This window comes from Camelus ferus, chromosome 22, assembly GCF_009834535.1.
Source record: "Camelus ferus isolate YT-003-E chromosome 22, BCGSAC_Cfer_1.0, whole genome shotgun sequence".
NCBI classification, from domain to species: domain Eukaryota; kingdom Metazoa; phylum Chordata; class Mammalia; order Artiodactyla; family Camelidae; genus Camelus; species Camelus ferus.
The window spans coordinates 8,468,612-8,490,774 of record NC_045717.1 but is presented as its reverse complement, the minus strand read 5'-3'; the positions used below and the strand labels follow the sequence as shown (position 1 = coordinate 8,490,774).

General features: G+C 38.0%; 1 long non-coding RNA gene across 6 annotated transcripts in view; it reads right to left on the bottom strand.

Annotated features, from left to right (window-relative positions):
* The window catches only part of LOC116658992, a 189,969-nt gene that overhangs the window by 148,806 nt on the left and 19,000 nt on the right, over positions 1-22,163 (bottom strand). For 4 of the 6 annotated variants that reach the window (XR_004314245.1, XR_004314247.1, XR_004314248.1 and 1 more), the window contains exon 3: positions 13,770-13,806. The exons of the other annotated variants lie outside the window; for them this stretch is intronic. This is a non-coding gene — a long non-coding RNA (uncharacterized LOC116658992). The remainder of the gene's footprint in view (positions 1-13,769; positions 13,807-22,163) is intronic. 6 annotated transcript variants of the gene reach the window in all.

Here is a 22,163-nt window from a genome sequence, read left to right as displayed (position 1 = left end):
AGGAGAAGAGAGACGGTGTTATTAACTGGTTCCCACAAACTCAGAGGTTGCCAACATATAAACATTGGGATATTTCATATATAGATTTAGTTTTCTGAGTTTTGTTGAAAAATGCAAGGTCTGGCAAGACTGGACCATATCCGCACATAGTATTCTTTGGCTGAAGCTGAATAATCAATGCCACCTTAAGACATTTAGTGGCATGAATGTTCCAATTTGCTACAATCCCCACCACTCTCTATCACTCATACTCAGGCATTTATGTTTGTAATTTCCTACTATAATCGTATAAATTTCCTTCTTTAGAACAGGAAATAACTTTTTCTAAGTTAGTAGAATCCTGATTATTGCATAGAATGATTCATAAAAATTTTGAAAAACACTGGTGCGGAAGATCCTGAATCTGTAAGTCTGGTCGTAAAGCTAAGTGTTGAGGCATTCTGTCTCCCAACCTAGAATATCTCCAGACCCCTGTTGTTTTACTTCACACACTTCCAGTGCAACACAGACCTAGACAGACAATCTTGTTTTCCTAATTTTAGATGAGACTGCACTTGCCAGCTCAGAAAAATCCTACTTAAGCCCTATAGCAAAGAAAACCTTCCATTTCTAGCTTCTATGCTGTGTCCAGACATTGCAGGGTTGTCTCTCTCTGGCAAAAGCAAAGTAGAGGATTGGGGAAATTACTGAACTACTTCAGGCAAAACACATGTCAAATGACCCAGGTAATTTGCAGAAGAGCCAATGTTTTCCTGAGTTAGAGTGTGTGGAGAATTGCTCCAAGCACCTGTATGGCTTAGGTCATAGAGACTCGCGGCTGTGTTTTCACAACTAAAATAACTATAGTTGAACCAGCCACGGAGGCCCATCTCGAAAACAGAATTTTGCTGTATCATTGAGGATCAAATCACCTTTAACACAATCAGTGGAGGGGACAGTAAAACATATTAATTTGATTGTCCTGAAGCAATTTAATCATGTTACAAAGATGCAACTAACATTATACCTATTGCCGATCTCATTCCATTAGATAGTAAAATGACTTGTCAGTCAACTAGTTGTCTAACCCAAATGATAGTAACAGCTGATTTGACATTTTTTTTTAAATTAACTGACTGCAACTTTGAAATTATTTTAGATACTCTCATGATCTAGGCACAGGCTAAGATTTAGCTCCACTAATCATTTTTTCCTTGTTTGGAACCTAGCATTATTCCTCTTCACATGTCCTGTGTGGATGACTTTTAGATAAAGCTAAATTCCTCCAGTGGCTTTCTCTCTGTGAGCTCTTGCCTACGTCTTTTCTGTCTGAAAATAAAGTCTCTTCTCACTTACTTTCTGAAAATCTTTGACATTGATTTTTTTTTTTGAAAGGTAAAGATGTTAGTGTTCCTTACCTGGAATCCTGGCCACCCTGATTATCATTCGCTTCAGAAAATAAATACAAAGTAAATATGACTCCAGATTTAAAGCCAGGAACTTGAACAAGCACTACACACTGGAGTGTTTGGCTTCATTTCTTGCTGTGAGTCAGAGCCAGGAGGTTCCCATTAAGGTGTATATGAATTGTATTACTCCACGAAGAAGTTTGTCTATAACGTAATGTTGTAAGGCTGCCAAGTTCTCCTAACAATCTCATGGACCAATATTCAAAACATATCAGTATCTCATTAGAGCCTTCGTTTGTAAAAAGCTTTACATTCTAGTGGGTAAGCTATAGTTACACAGATACTTTGTTTTAAGGTAAAGTAAAACCCGTTTTAAGTAAGTTTATTACTTCCATTGTATTAGTACCTCTCAGGTTGTCACATTCATCTGGAATGAGTTGCCTTAAAAAGAGGAAATAAATGCACAGAATTATGCATGGAGTGTGCTTTGATATAGTTCAAAGTAAAAGGAGGGGCATTTTCAGGGAAAATTTGTTCTACACCCCCATCACTGTTTAAAACCAGGGGAAAAAAAACCCTCAAACTAAGTCACTTGGCAGGACAAAAACTGTTCAAATAAGCTCATATCATGAGGGAAAAAAAGCAACAAATATTCTCTTTTCAGCTTCAAACCCCCCTTTTCCTCTTGCTCCTCTCCTTTAATCGAATCCCTGAAGAATCTTAGGCAAATGTATATATTGAAAAAGTGCTGAATCCCAAAAGATTCAGTAGTTGAAGAAAAGAGTTCACTGCTAATTCCCCTCCCACATCTCCCCCTTATTCTTCAAAAACCACTTCTTCAAATGATAACTTGTGAAGATGTCCCTCATCATTAGGTCATCTCTCACCCTAGTATGTCACCACCTTCAAAGATAAATGACCTGGTAAGAGGATGAAACGTATTGAGGTTCAAAAGCTCCCGGGGACTGATGGTCCCAGCACTATGGCTGGGAGATTTCTTTTCTTGTCTTTCTAAACCTGGTGTTCTGTGCTGAAAGGACAGTGATTATTTCATCAGCTCCAAAAGCGAGACATGAAGGATCGGGGCTGACAGAAATTGCAACCAGGGAATATAATCACGTGTTTTCTAGTGGGGGGGAAAAATCAGACAAACAAACTGAAAAAGAAACTCTGATAGCATAAAACAAAGAATTAACAGTGGTCTTTTAAACCTTTAAAGGGTGTATTATCGAGGGGTCTTCAGAAAGGAATCAGATGTTCTCCACTGTCACTGAGAAAAATAAGATAAAATGGCACTGAAATATATCAGGAAAAGAAAAGGTTACATATTAAGAAAAACTCCATGACTGAGCAAGCATCCTTGCCCTACAGGTCTTTAAAACTGAAATGGTAATAACAGTAGCCGTAATAGTTTCTTGCTCTAAGAAGGGGAGTGAATGAATCTCTAGCAGAATGTGTGCATCATCTGTTCACCCTCTGCTCTTCCTACCTATCTCATGACATCTGACTACGTTATAACAGGAGACAAAATGGCTCATCCCTGCATGTTGCTCCTGTCAAACATTGCCAAGTATCATCGCCCTGTTTTTATTTCTTCTATTTCTTCTATTAGTTTGCAAGCTCCTTAAGGGAAGAACAATTATCCTATTCAACTATGCACGATTATACTAAGGAGACGTATCATGAGAGGTTCAGGTTTCAAAGTCAACGTGAAAAGCAAACATCTTATACGGTCAAATCTTCCTTGGAAATCTCTTAGAAAGGGACAATACGAAGACGAGTTTTCATTAAGTTCAACATGGCCAGGTTTCCTCCGGTGTTGGAAAAGGTCAGTGTATCATTATGTTCTTTATTTGTATGAAGCTTTACATTCTACTGTCTTTTGATTGACCACCAGTTGGCTTGTGATGAGGGCCCATATTATATGATAAATATAAATATGAACGCTAGACTCTGATGAGTGTTACGAGATGTCTCAACCATGAGAAACACACAAAATCTGATACTGAATGAAGAAAGAGAGCATTCGTGTCTCTCACCTCATGCTCACTGTCATCTGGACACTGTCAGGAAAACAGAAGCCACGCTAGATGTTTCAGACAGAGGTGATCTAGCACAGGGGATCCGTTAGACAGGATTGGAAGGCTGAAAGGGGGGACTAGGTTGGTAAGGTAACCCTGCTATTAGTAGCCTGGGAAGCAGCTAACACTCTTAAGGCTGGGAGAGGAGAAGACAAGAAATGGTGCTACCAGAACCTGAGAGCTTGGGGAAAGTGTCTCCACAGAACGGATGGTCAGACTGCCAAAGTGCCAATGCTTAGCTGGTTCTGGACCTCTGAGGGGGATGACACATGATTGATATCTGGCATCTGATAGGAGCTCTAAGAGGAAGTGTGGCACAGGAGCCACTGGCACCTCTAAAGGGACCAGAGTAGAACTGACGCTAGAAATGACCGAGATATGCTGAAGGCTGGAATCCGACATGAATGCTACCAATGAAAGGAAGCTGACTAGAGATGAAAACAGGAGGAATATCCTTTCTGCTTTTCTGTCCACTTCTAATCCCCTGCCAAGGACTGTAGTCAGCAGAGCCTAACCAGAGGCCAGCCAGCCAAGAATTCTGGGAAATGTAGTGTGCATAGTTCTAGCTCCAGCGTCACAGAGCAGAATGTAAAACTTGGCCTTAAGGCTCACAGACAATAGGAAAAATTAATCGGAGGCACAAATTCATTGAGTAAAATAACAGGCAGAATTTTCTTTCATTTCCTTTTACCATAGTTGCATTCCAATAAGTTAAATACATGCATGATACAAATTCACTTTTTCTTGTAATCACATAGTTCATTAGCCCAATATCCTGCTTTTACCATGTGATTAATGTACATACTGAATGGATAAATGAATGTCTTTTTGTCTTTCTAGTGCTGAGGGGATTTTTTTCCCTAATTATTAGTCCTGTTTAACTGTCACTGACAAATGTGTCTAGAGAAAATTTATAGGAACCTAAGGGCACTGACACTGACACTGCAAATGTACCTACACAAACTGTTCAAATGGTTTATCTCCTTGGCTGTATCTCTTAACTCTCCACTTAGAATTCATTATCGAAAATCTCTACTGCAGCCACACTTGCACAGCTTAAGAGTGACATCCAGTGGTTTATAACTTAAACACATATTGCAATGCACCTGGAAATCTAATCAGCTCTCAATTACCAATGTAAAATAGAAAAGTGCACAATATATAAAACCATAAACAGAAAATGAAATGTAAAACCATTGGATTTACTCTGAGACAGTATAGACTTTCCTACCCAGTTGTTGAGATCTCATCCTCAGGTTTGCTTGCAGTTTTCCTTTCATGAGCATATGCCTGTCACAATTCTGGTGTTACCTGCTAAAGGTGTGAGCTGATGGCCAGAGAAGGAAACTGGGGACAGGAAGGATGGGGACTGGGAGTATTAAACACTGAGCAGTTCTAGACCTGACTCCCAAAGCCAGAAGTTCAATATTTGGGGCCCTCAGTGGTATGGAAAACTGAGCCCAGATTCAGGTTTGAATTAATATCGAAAGGTATCCAGTAGGTCAGTAGAGTCTGTCTGTACAGGGCTCCAGGCAGAAGCAATATTTAGGGTTGGGTGGGCTCTTCAGTTGTGGTCCCAGGGGATCAGGCTACTCAAGGAGGAGTCCCAGCCAGCAGTTGCTTTAGGGAGCCAGGGATCAGCAAAATGTCAGGGCAGCAACTGAACTGCCTCAAGATCAGAATGGTGCTCCATTCTTAGTGGCATACTGCAGGGAAGCTGAAGGTGACTTTTACTTGTGCTTGGAAAATCAATTTCATTCTAGTATAGACAATCTGAAAAAAAAAAAAACCCCACAGAAAATCCACATATGCTTTAAATTTTCCTCTTCCTTTCAGTGGAATGGTCAAAGAAACTAATAAGTCTATCATAAAATCTCACTTAAATAAAATGGGAATAGAAATCTTCTCATTTCTGTTTAGATGGATCCGAGCCTGAAAAATACTACCAATTCAGAATTCATAGTGATTTGAATATGTTCTCCTGCTTGAAGGAATTTGGCCCAGAGAAGCTCCTTCCTTATTTAATAATATTTTCTAGAGGCAACCTGACCAAAAAAATGTATTTACTTGTAAATATGCAGCAGTGAGTTCAAAGGAGATCTCAGTGGTAGCTGTAGTTAGAATTACTCAGACACCTCTTTGATACATCTTGATTTGGGAGCAGACACTAATAGTGAGTCATGAATATGATTAGTATAGCTCATAATGTCAATATATGGTAAGAGATTTATCATGACTTCCGTCCATGTAATCATATCCTACAGGGAGATGGGGATTTGATATTTTTATGACTATGGAGTGTAAAAGAAGTCTGTTCCCACAAAGCCAGTTTACCTATCACATCAAAAGGATAAGCAGAGTTACCCTCTTCTATGGAAACTTCCATACATTTTTAAAAAATATATGGAAACTACAAGGCAGAGCTATGAAAATTCATAGTTGTTTACAACCTCAAAATGGCCTTTTCCTCAGTGAGAATGCACTGTCATGATGATAAAGAGGATGATGATAATGATCTTACCTCTTACCAGGATACCTGCTCATTTCTGGGGAAAATGGGAGCTCTCAGCAATCCAATGGAAATAATTTCAAGTCCAGCCTCTTAATGATAAAGTTTTAATTATCAGAGAAAAGGACGGTGTCCTGAAACTTAAATCGAAAACTAGGGGATATACATCGTTCACCTTTTTCAATTAATCTGGTCTAACAATGGCTGGTTGGTCAAGAGATATAAGGTAGATATTTCAATGAAGATAGAAATTTATTTATTAGTTTTTATCTAGTGTTTTCCCCCCCCCCAGAATGCTTTTTCTAGAACATTAGGTTTTAATAGGAAACAGATTGCATGCTTCAAATCTAATAATCAATAGATGGAAGAATGTTCAATTACCCCCCTCTAGTTTATTGTCCATAGCAAGTTTTGCCTCTGTGGTTTGTTTATTTAACCTTGGGCATTCTCCTACCAAAAGAAAGAAGAAAATAAAAGACCACATGAGATGGAGTAAATCTGGGAAATGCTCCAGAACTGGAAATGCTTTTGTGGCTAACTTTGCTTGATGGCAGAGCTGGTGATAACAGAAAGCACTGTTTCCAGGAGACCCCCATTAGCTCAATCTCGGCTGAGGCTCACATCTGACTACAGCTCACTTTACTGCACAGCTCACCAGCAGACTCTCCCTTCAGGGAGGAAGACCTGTCCTCGTGGTCCCCCGGATCACACAGGTGGGGAAGAATTTCAAGGGAGAGTCTCACAACACTCTGGAAAGGAGTCAGAGTTATCTTTCAGGAACTGACTTTGACTCAGTGATAAAACTTTTGTATTTCTGCCTTCGTGAAGAAAGGTCCTTACTTAAACAGGCAATGGAGAGAGAAAATGAAAAAAAAAAATGCGTATCTGACTGAGTTGCATGGTGTACATAAAAATACAGGGAGGATTATAACTGAATTTTTGTTAAACACCTGATTTAGACTTTCCACCATCAGTTTATCTGAAGTACAAGGGACAAAATGCAATATCAAATATTTATTAACAGCTTAGTGAAGCATAGACTGTTTTGTGGTATAAGCACAAAGTTATTTATCAGGAAAGCAGAATACAAATCTACCAACAGACATAATCTATAAGCTCAAATTCTGTCTTCTCTGAAAACTATCACAGAATCAGGCCCTTATAAAAATGTCCTTCTTAGCTTATCCAGGTGGGGACCTCTCATGTAATTCTCATGTGAAAGAAGAGTTTATATTAAATATGATCCTGTATTCTTGATATCATATCCTCTGTGCACTCTATACACAACGGCACTCAGGTGTGAACCCTTGCTTGCATTTCCAGTAAACCAAGGCAAAGAAACCTACTTAGAAATTCCAGTTCTCTGGACCCTGTTAAGGCACTCATCTAAATGAGACACTTAACATAAATGTGTGACCTTGAACAAATGACATTTGTGCTGAGTGTTCAATACTGTTCAGAATGAATGCGTTATCACAGAGGAGAGAAAGGTAACAAGATTAGTAAGGAAAAGTTAAAAGGTGAATTAGAAAATATAGGGAAAAAAGAATATAGGGTTATGAGACTATGGAATTTAAAGACAGAAAAGATGTTTATATTTTTATGACCATAAGAACAAGCATGACCAAGAGCACTGTCAAAGTCCAACCAACAACAACAACAAAAAGACCTGAGAAGGTCCCAAAGACATGGAACTCTGGTCTCCACTCTCAATCCCCTGAGCAACTGGGGCTCTTCTGCATGCGGATCGCATCATTATGACACAAGTCAAATGTAAATGAAAAAAGCCAGAACTTGAGGCGGAGTAACAATGTGGACCAGGCACTTCCTCTTCGGAGACAGATAAGGGGAAGTTTTGGAGGGTCTGTGAAGCAAAGAATGAGATCATGGTATAAAAGGATAAATTGGGTTTCAGAGCTTAGATATTTGTCAAATCTTGAAGACTTACCTGTCATATCTTGCTGAATTTGGTCATGATCAAGGTCAATAATTAACCAAATGCAATGGTCTCTTCTTACCTAAACTATCACTCTATAAAATGCACAAGCATTTGATCTAGAGAGTATGTTTTAGGCCTCTATCTCACAGAAATAATTGCACATGCACACAAAGACATATAAACATGGATTTTCAATGCAATGTCATTTATAATCTAATATTGGAGCAATCTGAATGTCCATGAATAGGACAATACTAATTATAATAAAGTATGATATATTTATATTAGGAGCAAAGTGTAATGACTGGAACATGGTCTCCAAAACCAGACTACTTGCATTCACAGCTCCACTGTTTACCAGCTATATGACTTTAGCCAAATTTCCTAGCTTCTCAGTGACTCAATTTCCCCCAATGGTAAAAAGTAGATGAAAATTTCCATCTTTATACGGCTATTGTAAGAATTAAATGAGATACCACACTAGAGAACCAGAACATTGTCTGGCACATAGCAGGTACTCAATACATGTTAGTTGATTCTTACTTTGAATACCCAATTATGTAGCATTTTAAAAAAGAATGGAATCCAAAAGAACAAAGCTGGAAATAGCACACTCCCTAATATCAAATTACATTACAAAGCTTTGGAAATCAAAAGTGTATGGTACTATAAAACCAGAAATGAAAAAGGAGAACTTACAGCCAACATTACAGAAATGCAAAGGATCATAAGAGTCTACTCTGAGCAACTATACACCAATAAAATGCACAACGTAGAGGAAATGGACAAATTCTTAGAAAGGTACAATCTCCCAAAGCTGAACTAGGAAGAAACAGTACTAATTGGCAGTACTGAAATTGAATCAGTAATTTAAAAAAAAATCACAACAAACAAAAGTCCAGGACCAGAGGACTTCACAGGTGAATTCTACTGAACATTTAGAGAAGAGTTAACACTTATCCTTCTGAAACTACTCCAAAAAAATTGCAGAGGACAGTCTCTTGAATAATCGTGATGGGAAAACTGGACATGCAAAAGAATGAAACTAGACTGCAATATTACACTGTACACAAACATTAACTCAAAATGGATGAAAGACTTGAATGTAAGACCAGGAACCATAAAATTCCTAAAAGAATACATAGAGGTGGTAATCTCACTGACACTGGTCTTGTGATGTTTTTGTGGATCTAACTCCAAAGGTAAGGGAAACAAAAGCAAAAATAAAGGGGACTACTAAAAACTAAAAAGCTTCTGCACAATAAAAGAAACCATCATCAAAACGAAAAGGCAATCGATTGAATGGGAGAAGATATTTGCATGTCACATATCCAACAAGGGGTTAATAATCAAAATATATAAAGAACTCATACAACTCAACAACAACAACAAAAATCCAATTCAAAAATGGGCAGGCAATGTGAATAAATACTTTTCCAAAGAAGACACACAGATGGCGAACAGGCACATAGAAAGATTTTCACATCACTAATTATCAGGGAAAAGCAAATCAAAACCACAATGAGGTATCACCTCATACCTGTTAGAATGGCTATTATTGAAAAGGTAAGGAATAACAAATGTTGGAAAGGATATGGATAAAAGGGAACCCTCCTACCCTGGTGGAGGGACTGTATATTGGTGCAGCCATTATGGAAACAGTAAGGAGATTGCTCAAAACATTAAGACTAGAGCTATCATATGATCTAGCTGTTCCACTTCTGGACATTTACCCAGAGAACACAAAAAATGCCAAGTCAAAATGATATATGTATCCCAATGTTCAGTGCAGTATTATTTATAATAGCCAAGATATGGAAACAACCTAAGTGTCCATCAGTGGAAGAACAGATAAAGAAGATGTAGTGTACGTTTTCAATGGAATACTCAGCCATACATGAATGAAATCCTGCCATCTGTGACAACATGGACAAACCTTAAGGGTATTATGCTAAGTGAAATGTCAGAAGGAGAAATACAAATACCACATGATTTCACTCACCTGTGGAATATAAAAAAAAAAAACCTACAACAAAAAACCAAAGCAAACCAAAACAAAATAAAATAAAAGCAAACTCATGGATACAGAAAACAGATTAGCGGTTATCAGAGAGGAAGGAGGTCAGGGGGTGGGTGAAGTAGGTGAAAGGGGTCAAGTGCAAGGTGACGGACAGAAACCAGACTTATGGTAGTGATTACTCTGTATGTTGAGCTACACTTGAAATTTATACAATAAAAATTTACATAGTAAAAATAACAGACAAAAAAGAAATAGAAAGAACAGAATCTAGCTTTAGCTCCTGCCATAGCAAACTCTGCAAAGTACATTGTGAGGTGAATAAAAGGTTGCAGAACAATACGTAAAGGATGATCCTATTAATTTTTAAGTGTATATAGGCCAATGCACATCTCTATGTATATAAATGCATAGACGAAAGCATGAAAGGACCAGACAATAGCAACAAGCATCTCTAGAGAAGGAATCAGATTGGATGGAAGACGGAACTGAAAGGAGATCTTCACTTTCTTTGTCTATATTCTGCACTTGAGGAGTTGTTCTACAAACACAGATTTATATATTACTTATGTACTTTAAAAAATATATACTTTTGAAAATAGGATAAATTGGACAAATAATCAATGAGAATAGTGAAAACAATTCTGAACAAGCAAATGTCTGCAATGTTCTGAAAATCTGAGTTTCCTAGGAAAAGGGAAGCAGGACTTCTCAGTCTGTGGTCATGGATCTAACACAAGGGCAGGACTATGATAAGACAAGTGAGGTGGCTAGTGCAAAAAAAAAAAAAAAAGGAAAGAGGCATTCACTTTTTGGCCATGACTTGCACAACCCTTAGGCCTGGCCTTGGTCTAATATTACACTGGAAACATCCTCAAAGTCAAAGGGACTGCTTCTCAGCAGCCAGTACTACACAAAGCCAGTGTCTTAGACTACATAGTATAGACTTCTTTCCCTCTCCATCCTCATTTTAAACAAGAGAATAATAAATCGATTTTTTAAACCATTGATTTTTAACATCTGGAGTTTAAGTCTAATGTATCCCAGGTACAGTCTCGCAGAACGCAGGCTGAACAAAAGTCCCACCCTTCTTCCTAGCTATTCACTCTTCCCTTTGGGAATGTCCTCTTGACAAAAAAAATTAAAAATGGAGTTGTTTGAGAGGAGAGAGAAAGAGGGAGTTTTCATGAGTCTTTTTAAAAATTCCACTTTCATTTTAATTTTGTATTGAAGTATAGTTGATTTACAATACTGCACTAGTTTCAGGTGTACAGCAAAGTGATTCAGGTGTGTATATGTGTGTGTATCTGTATTCTTTTTTCTTTAAAAATTTTTTTTCTATATTCTTAAAAAATTTTTTCTATTATAGTTTATATAAGATATTGAATACAGTTCCCACTTTAAATGCTTAAGTACTAAGCTGCAGACTCTCAAATAGTTTAACAGGGAATTTACCCTTTTCCTTTGGCTAGTGTGGTATCAGTATAATCATTTATAAAGAAAACTGGGGATTGAAATGCAGTATGACAACTGGCCCAGAGTGAAATGAAATATCCCAAACAGGGTGGTATTTGCTTAGTTGCCTGACATGCCCCGGTATGGCCCTACCATTTGTTTATGGCAAGCATTCATTCTGACTGGTAACCACCCATGCTTCTTGTTTGTAAATAGTTTTGAATATCAGGCCCCAGGGAAAAACTGAGATTATGGCTCAATGAATAGTTTCATGGGCAGTCTAACCAGCTGAGCTAATATCTATAGATACTAAAAATGATAATTTAGTCCTCTTAACTACACAGTATCTTTGAATAATAGCTAATCATTAGACAGAAATGGTCCCTGAGTGTCATATATCAAACCTGATCATCTCCCCAAACGTGATATATTTTTCAAGTGCAGACCTTCATTACCCAAGGGAAATTGAGCCCAGATAAAGGCCACAAAAATTAAATCAACTCAAAATGGGACCAAAATTTCACAGTAAATTGTGATAGATAAATGTGATTGGGGATTTACCCTAAAAAATGAAATTTTAAAAACAAAATTGCTTCCATTTTTATTTTTATAACATAGAAAATTTAAATTGTAACTATCTTCTAATTATTAGGACAAAGAATGAATCACCTTCTTATTATGTTTAGAGACACAAAATTTCTCTAACAATTTTATGAGAGCCTAATACAATATCCTTTATTTCAAAGCTGATTATCTGAACAGTTTTTTTGTAAAAACTAGGGTATTTAACAATTTTTTCTAAAGGCATCTCTTAATCCCCTGATAGCCAAATCATTCCCTTTTGAAATATCACCATTTTTGTTCATTTTGGGGTCTGTCTTGTTTTGTTTTCTTTTGTTAACTGGTCTACTCACTGATCAGTGATCTAGGTAGGAATCAAGCAGTTCTCCAAATGTCATTTTCATCAATGTCATTAAACCTTGCTGCAGCAGAGTTCTAAGGCAGCCCCCAAGATTCCTGCCTGCTGGTGTGTATGTGCTGGGTAATTCCCTCCTTATGAGCGTGGGTGGGGACTGTAACTATGATGGGTTAGTTATTCCTGCAATTATGTTGTGCTATATGAGACTCTGTCATAGCAGACTGGAGTGAGTTGGCCTTAAAGAAGCAAACAGCCCCATGTGAACTGGCATGGAAGGGGACATGTGGCAAAGACCTGAGGGTAGCCTCTAGGAGCTGAGAGCTGTCCCTGCTGGCAACGAGCAAGAAACAGTGACTATCCTATATAATCTACTATATAAATGGAGATTATAGTCCTATAATCACAAGAAACTGAATCCCACCAACTACTGAGTTTGAAAGAAAACTCCAAGCCTCAGATGAGATCACAGCCTCGCTAACACTGTAATTTCAGACTAACCCATGGTAGGGATCCTGCCTAGCATGAGACTGTCTGAAGCAAAACAACTCGACAGACTGGTTGGTGCGATGGATTAGGATACACAGATTCTACTGTTACGAGGATTGGATTTTTGAGTGAGGACAAATATTATAAACAGCTCATTACTGAACATCATATTGAATATTTTAATTCTATGATGATTTTTGCTTCCCTAGGCAACCTCGTAACTGTAAGGCATGGGACACTGGAAAATAAAGACTCCCTCCCCACAGTTAAGATAGAATCCCTACCCTCAAAAATATTTGACTTGCACTTCCAATATTGGCGAAATAGTGGGTTTAAGGACATCGTCCTTCCTGCTCCTGCTTCTTCCCCTCTCTTTCACAGACCCTGATTACAAGGGAACACTTTAATAAACATCTTGCATAACAAATTCTATCTCAGAGTCCTCGGAGTCAGCTTTCCAGGAAACCCAACCTACAGACCTAAATTCAACAATGAAATCATCTGTAATATATTCCTAAAGATCTAACACACACTCCCGTGCACATACAGACACTGATACACACGTGTATGTGTGTATTAGTAGTTTATCTCTCCCTTATATATATATAAGCGGGCAGAGAGAGAAGGCAAATGTGGGAAATGTTAAAAAAAAAAATTGGTCTATATTAGTATTACTTTTTCAAATTTTCTATTGTTTTGAATTTTTTCAAAATAAAAAGTAGACAAAGAAAAAAAGATGCATTACTAACCAATGAGACAAAAATGATACTGACAACATAAATGATGGAAGTCAGAGCACAATGGAAGTATATCTGGAAAACACTGAAAGAAAATAACTGTCGATTTATACTTCAATGCCCAACAAAAATATCCTTTAGAAATGAAGGCAAAAATAAAGACATTTTCATACAAATAAATACTGAGGTAATTTGTCAGCAGCAGATTAACCATAAAAGAAATAATAAAGTTACTCACGTGGAAGGAAAATGATACCAGACTGAAGCACAAGGAACTAGGAAGTAATGAATAACAAAAGTAAATACGTGAGTAAATATATATATTATATATATTTGGTAAACTTGATAAAACAGTAGTAATAATTTTGTAATAAATTACAAAAGGTAAATAAATATTTATAAAAGTAATAAATATTTGGTGGAGATACTGTAGATTCAAGGCTGTAAACTTACAACCTCTCACCTGGCTCTCTGGCATCCACCAGTCCTGACTGAGCAGGACTCAGAACTCAGCAGAACTAGGGGATCTAATGAGCGCGGGCTTCAGGGCAGGAGCCTGCGTTAAGCGGCTAAAGCACCTAAGTGGGATGGGACCCTATCTTTGACCCGGCAATAAATCTGAAAGCAAAACACAGCAACTCCCAGTTACCTGTTTGCTAGAAAAGAACACTGTGACAGTACAGGTAAAAACTATACGCATCATACATTTAAAGTATGAGTTTCAAATTCCTTCTCAGCTACATATTTTACCTGGATTTTGGGTAATTAGCAGATTAAATTTTCCCTCTCGCATGGGGCAAATAATTAGTCATAGGAAATAACAACAACAATAGTAATAAACAGCAGCAGCAAAAATTAAAAAACAAAATTATATATACATATGCACACACAATGCTTACCCCAAACTAGAAAGAAGAAAAAACAAAAAGTAAGAAATCTGAACAATCCACAAATTGGTCCTGTTTGGAACAGTGAACCGAGGGTGGAGAGGTATAGGAAAGATTTAAACTCAGAGCTCCTGGGACGGGAAGCTTAAAAAAGATGTTTTTTATATTCCCATTTTTCATTTCTTGTTCGTCATGTGTTTTTACATTATAGTGGTTTTCTTAGAAACTACGAAATTCACTCAGTGTATTTAAATCTAATATAAATGAGTACTTTTGTCAATACCTAAGAAACTCAAGGGTGTTAGAAACACCGTAAATCCATTTACTTTTATCCTGCCTTCTTACTCCTGTGCTACTGTGGTCAAATATATAATCCCATTAGAGATATTTGCCCATTTTTCCTACTGAGTTGCTTTTTTTCCTTATTGATCTGTGGAAACGTTTTTTATTTTTAGTATTCTAGATATTGCATATTGCAAACGTTTTAGTCTTACATATTGCAAACGTTTTCTTCCAATCCATGCTTTCTTTTTTTTATAAAACACCTTTATGGAGGGATAACTGACATACAATGAACTGCACAAATGTAATGTGTACAATTTGATGAGTTCTGACACAGCTATCCACCTGTGGAACCATCACCACAACCAAGATACTAAAACATGGACCATCCTCCAAAGTTCCTTCGTGCCCCTGGGGAGCCCAACCCGCCTCACCACCACCCCCCAATCTCCAGGCACCTACTGGTATGATTTCTGTCTCTACAGATAACTTTGCATTTCCTAGAATTTCACGTGAAAGGAATCATACAATATGTATACTCTTCTTTGCCTGGCTTTTTTTCACTCAGTGGAAGTATTCTGAGATGTGTCCAGGTGTTTGCCTCATTACTGTTTATTGTTTTTCAGAGCAGTATCCCACTGTACAGACATACGAATATATTCACATATTGATAGACATTGGGTTGCGAATACTTGGTCTGAGTAGCCTCTTTAACTTTATTCACTCTAGTGGTTTTGAAGTGGTATCGCATTAGAGTTTACAAGTTGCCAGTGACATGTGATTGAGCACCTTTTTGTCTTCTTATTAACCAAAGTGTCTGTCTGCACCTTTTGTCTATTTTTAATGGGACTGTTTCCCTTCTTACTATTGAACTGTAAGAGTTCTTTACATATTCTGATACAACTCCTTTATCATGTAGGTGTATAGTGAATATGTTTTCCCAGTCTGTGACTTGTTTTTCGAAGATAGTTTTTTTTTCTTTTTATTTTTCTGCACATCCCAGCAGCAGCAAAGCTTGTTTTGAGGGTTAGTTGAATAAATCCCAGAATCTGAGCTCAACTGTTTATGCCATTTTTGAACAAGAGTGATTACTCTTTTGCATTTCTATCAGTGAGGTATTTACATAACATCTCCCTGATGTCAAATAAAATACTGCCTAGAACAGCACAAAAGGCCCTTAGTTCATTGTCGTAAAGTTGTTGGTTTTATGACGTAAGCTTTTCAAAAGTAGCAAGGTTGTCATATTGAAAATCTGCAACTGATTTAAACTTCGCAAGTTATCAGCTCTAATGAATAAACTGAGCTCAGAGTTTCAGAGACTACCGGGAAGCAAAGACAGTCTTAACTTGCTTCACTAAATGTGAGCTGCTACTGATGCGTTTAGCTATTCAGGAAATCTGCCTGAAAGCAACTCACTTTGTTACAAGGTCCTGCAAATTTTCATCTGTGACGTCACTGACTTCATAACTGACCCACATGATTGTCTTTCTCAACGCAGTCAGTGTCCAAGATGTCCCACCAAGAAGCCAACTAAAGTATTTGCTCTAAGGCATCAGCTGCAGTAACAGGAGAGTAGGAAGGAGTCTGAGAGACAGCGACAGAGACAGAGAGATGGAGGGAAACGAGAGTGAATAACGTCATTCTTCAAGACTGAGTTCCACAAGGAAGAACAAGAAGACACTGGGGGACTACCAAAAATTCCCAAGGAGAAAATGCACTTTAATGGGAGACAAAAATCCATTTTTCTGTAATAACACGGGGGCAAGATAATAAGGTAAAGTGTAATACTAATTAGCACGGTTTATCCTCCCCCCAGCCTTCCTTTGCTGGCACTCACGGCCCACAGGATAGGCGTCTAGGAGCAAAATTATAAATAGTGACAGAAGAATTGATCTCTTGGTTTTTGACCTTTAAAAACTAAGGGCTCTGCCTGAAGAACAGAGTGAGTTTTTCCCTCCCTGCTTTCACCGTCTCTCCCTCCATGCACTCGAACGAGAAAACAATTCCTCTGGGCAGATATTCTTAATCAAAGGGGAGTAAAGCTCCATGATGACTAAATGCAGTGAGTGATTCTGAAGTGGATCCCAGATTAGAAAGGGAAAAATATCCATAATGGGCATGGCTGAGATGACTGGAAATTTCTGTATATAGATCTATGTTAGCAATACTAATAAAGGCATTTTGTCCACACTAAATTCCCAAATGTGATAAGGTAGAAGATGCCTTGCTCTTGGGAGACACATGGTGAGGTATTTTAGGGTTAAATGACATGATGTAGGCAACTAGCTCTTTATTGATCCGCGGGGGGTGGGGGTGGGGGCGGGAAAGTGTGTGTGTGTGTGTGTGTGTGTGTGTGTGTGTAGACAGAGAGATAGAGCAAATGAGACAAAAAGTTAGCCAATGGTGTGTCTAGATAAAAGGTGTACAGATATTCATTATATTAGTCTTACAACTTTCCTGAAGGTTGAGGTTTTCAAAATTAACACACTTTTTGAGATGGGAAGAAAGAGACAATCAGAAAGGAGAGCAAAACAGTGAGATGCTGATCAGGGGCTCTCAGCAAACAGGTGTTTGTTGCAAAAGGGAAAATAATACTCAGATGTGATAGCAGAGGGGACCTGCACTCCGCTTCTGACGTGGATTCCTGGGCAGTAGCAGCCTTGCCTGGAGGAATAAGGTAAAGAGGGCTGTGTGGAGTGTTGAGGGCCAAGAGGGCTTGAGACAGCCAGCCACGTTACCCAAGGCAGAGCAGAGCAGCCAAACTTTGTATCATTTCCAGCGCTCCAGAGGGATCTGTAAATTGCCAGCTGAGGGCTCATCTCCCTGATGCCAGGATGCTTTCTGCCACTCCAGAAAGAAGAATGGAAAAACTCTCAACTTACTGAGCTGAAACCTGGAAAGACTGACTTACCCACAAATGACTTTTTGTTTTATGTCACTCAACAGAATGGGGACTTAATCCTGAGATGAGGGTCAGTGCTAAAAAAAAATAAAAAGTGTTACATTTCTTTTTCACCTATGTTTCTGTGGCCTGAGACTCTATTCCAAAAACAATATTTTCACTCTAACAAACAGATTTTGCTTAGACATTTGTAACTCACTCCAAACCTTGGACGCTGCTAATTCAATCTGGATTCCGTTCCCAAGGATCCTCTGCAATCAGTATTAATGGATTGGGGCAAGAGAGGAGGTGACTTCATATTTATGAATATTGAATATGAGGACTCAGCTTTTTGCCTTCCGGGAGCCAAATTCCTCTTCTGGGAAGTGCTTCTCTGTTAAAATGACAAAACATTTTTAAAGTGCCAAATACTTTTAAAAAGTAGCACATGGAAAGGCTTTCTAAAATCAATATCCAATTTTGGTGATTACAGAGTTGTTTCTCTAAACTCAGGTAAGGCACCTTGTATACTCATAGAATTTTGGAAGCATTTACAGTTACAATTATCAACTTAAACTGTGTATTAAATGTTAGCTCTTTGAAAAAAAAACCCCAGAAATATTCCTTGTGGTCTGTGTCATTAAGCTAGATTTTTACTTGGCAGCACTCAAGGTAGAAATTCTTGCAACATTAAGATAATAATCTCTCCTCTACAGATTTTCAGTACCTTGGGAATTCAAAGATCAAGTTGCTTAGAGACCTCATGGAATCTGCAGAAAAAGCAAACTCTAATCTTGACATTTGTAATTAACGTTCACCTTACTCTGAAAATTCAGTTTGTTGGCGGCTTAGCTGCTCTTTGGAGCTGAATAATGCCCTTGCTACACCACATCCCACATGCTTTCCATCCTGAGGGTGGGTGAGGCACTTCAAGGCTCTCTCCAGGTTCTTCTCTCATGGGCACAGTATCAGGCTCTTGCTCCCATTGGCCACTCAGGCAAAACCAAGTTATATAAGTCTGATCTATATGTGTACACACACACACACACACACACACACACACACAAATATGCATTTTATTGTGACTAAGGCATGTGCTAATTCTAATTGCTCTGATATTTTCCCATATATTTTACATTATAACTCTTTGGACTGAGATGCATGAGTGCTTGGCTAATACATAAATCAATACCATCATCAAAATTGAAAAGAGAGGCTCCATCTTCTATTTCACCCATAAAAGACAATTTGACTTGAGTAATTAGCCAAAGTCGTTAGAGAGAGCATCATAGTCATTCTTTAATTCATGCAACAAATATTTATTGAACTCCTACTCTGGAACCTGGCATCTTAGCTGGGTGTGCCACGGTGAACAAGACAGAGTGGGTCCCACTGCCTCTTAGTAAGTTAGCTAGTTAGTAAGGGGTGAGAGACATTGAAAAAGGAACAAAATTAATAAAATAATGGTCAGATGGTGACAACTGCCTAGAAGAAACCAAAATGGCGTGATACCTTAGAGTGGCTGTGGGGCTGCCTCCGACTGAAGGATCAGGGAACGCTCCACTGGCAGTGACTTCTGAGCTGAGAGCTGAACTCACAAGTGTTTAGGATATAGCTCTGTCTTCTGATTTTTTTTTTTTTTTGGATCATCTTACTGCTTAACCAGGAGGAAAAGACCTCCTTGGTACACATTCAAATGCAGCTATTTGAATAAACATCTTGTGGAAAGGTTTCCATATTATGACCTCAGCATCCACCTTCTTCCTTTTTAAGGCTTCATTCTAAAATGATATTATACCGCTGGAATTCACTTTGGAAATGTAAGTGGCAAGTCCAGACCCATTAGCTGTGAGTGATACAGAAATCCCAAAAAGATGTTCCAGCAGAGGCTGCGCTGACCTTTTAGACAAAAATAATGAGTTCACTGCTGCACTGGCTGTCATACACTTGCACATCTCAGCCTCTGTAAGTGGCCAAAATCATCCAACAAAATGACTCTTTGAGTGCCTATGATGAAGAACAGCTACCAACACACCAGGGCAAGCATTCTTCCATTTGTATCCTCTGTGAATCCATCAGCCAGCAGTTCCCATGCTCAGGGTAAAAAGCAGACATATTTCTTGTCAGGCAGTGTATCTACTGAGATGCTGTGGGACGTTCATAGTCTATCATCCTGTACTTCATACACCTTATGACTTGGGATATGTAGTCATCAGAAATAGCCATCTGAAAGTGACGCCATGCAAAATTCTAAAAATGATTTTTACAGTTAACCACTAGTCCCATAACCGTATGCTAATCACTTACTCTCCCTAAATACTAATTTTTTGTTTATGTGAAAAGAAGAAATTTAACCAGGCGAACTCTAATTTGAATTGTTCTAATTTCAGTTCTAGTTGCAGTCTTTAGTAGTCCATAAAAATGATTCAAAAATATTTCTATGCAAGGTAAGATACAAAACATAATTTAAATGCAAGAAAGAATAGTATATGAGCATTTTGAGTGCTGTATCCATTGGGAATATGCTTGGTGCAACTACTACAAGAGTTGATGGTGGCTTAAACAAATAAGGTTTTCTTTCTCCCAAAAAACAAGTCTAGAGGCAGACTTCAGCTGGACTTGGTTCAGCCGCACTATAAGTTAGGGTCAGACTATCTCTGGATCTTTCCCTCATGGTTACATAATGGGTACAAAAATCATATCCTCACAACTTGCCGAATGACTCAGGAGAGAGGGGAGCAGTGCCAGTTAGGTTTGGTCTTTCTTCCAGGAAAACACGGTATTTTACAGAAGCTTGCGCAGCAGCCAGTCCCTTTGGCCTCATGTGTCACACACGGCCAACTGTAGGTCCAAAGGGGCCTGCAAGAGTGAGTATCCAGCTTCTCCAGCCTGTCGAGTGGAGATCCCTTCAGTGGCTCTTGGGTCAGCCCAGTGACCATGTCTATTACAATCATTTCAGTATTACATCTCCATAACCCCACGTATCTCCTTAATTACAACTTCCACGATAGTTAGATCAAGGGTTGCACTAAAATATAGGTATGGAACAAACATTAAACTACTGAACAACTTAAATTTAGGAAGGCCCTGGTTTGTAGAAAACATTAGCAGGGAAAACCAAGTGCCATTGGAGTCAAAGAGGAATGCCTCAACATTTACCAAAGCAAATTGAGTCTAAAAGTTGGCCAATTTAAAAAAATACCTTAGGTTGTAAGGAATTACAAAAGAGAAAGTGAAAATCACCTAAGAGTAACCTCTGATACAATATATTTTGTATATGTCCTTTCAAATGTCATTCTAAGCATTCTACCTATATTTGTCCTTCCACACTCCAGTCTTCTGTAACCATGCCAGCTTTTTCTGCAATTGACTCTCCTCTACTGAATATATCCTTGTCCCCTTTCCACATAGTTGTTGTGTTATATTCCATATGTAGTGGTTAAGAGCAGAATCAATCAGGCCAGACTCCCTGGGTGTCACCCCCAACTCTACCACTTATCAGCTGCATAACCCTGCACAACCCTCAACCTCTTTGTGCCTCACTCTCCACATCTTTAAAATCAAACGATAATACACAGGGGGCTGTTGTGAAAATTCAATGAGCTAATCTGTATAATGAATTTAGCAGAGTCAGGAAAATAGTAAGTGCTCCATAAACGTCAGTTATTTTTATTGAATGGAAATATGTCAATTAATTTCATTAATCCTAAATAGGTTGATATAAATGTTGTTTAAAATATATAATTTTATAAATGGCCTGTCTACGAATATCCTTTAAATATATCTTTCAACATACGTCCAATAATTGTCTAAAGATACATTCCACAAAAGATAACTGCTGGGCCAAATAATATCCACATTTAAAATTTTGGCACTTATTTCCAAGCTGCCCTTTAGAAAAGTTCTTCCAGGCCATGTAAGAGTACTTGTTTCTATATACAATATTCTCTGTTTTTCCATACCAGTTCCAAAACTGGATGTTAATTTTTGCCAAACTGGTCAAAAAAAAATCTCTTTATTCTTTAAATCTGCGTTTCTTTGATAAGTAAAAAAGTTTAAAACTTAAAAATATTTTTAACAATTTATGTTGCTTTTGCATGTTTGTTTAATAAATTACTCGATTGTATCCTTCAAGGCTTAACTGATTTTTTTGTTGTAGATGTTGGTGGCCTATATGCTCTTTAAATTAAAGACTCCAATGGCAAAAGCGACTCTGACAATTCTCCAAACATTTCTTTTTATAGTCTCAATGAATGCTACTAAATTTTCCTCAGTTTGGAAGAAATATCTAGTAAAGTGAAATTTTCAGTCTTTGTGAGATGTGTATCTCAGAAAAGCCTGTAAAAAGGGATAGTGAAAATATGGGGTTGAAAACAGGAAGAAAATTATGTTAAATGAGAATGAGTTATCTATTTGATTTTTTTTTAACATTCTGAGTATATTTTTATTTATCCCAAATTGCCAGGGACAAAGGATGGAACTCTACTGTTCCGCTAAGTGTTCCTGGTGTACGTTTTTGGAGGGAATATATGTCACATAAGACAGCTTTTTCAAAGCCCTTTCCTTGGACCACTTAGCACAG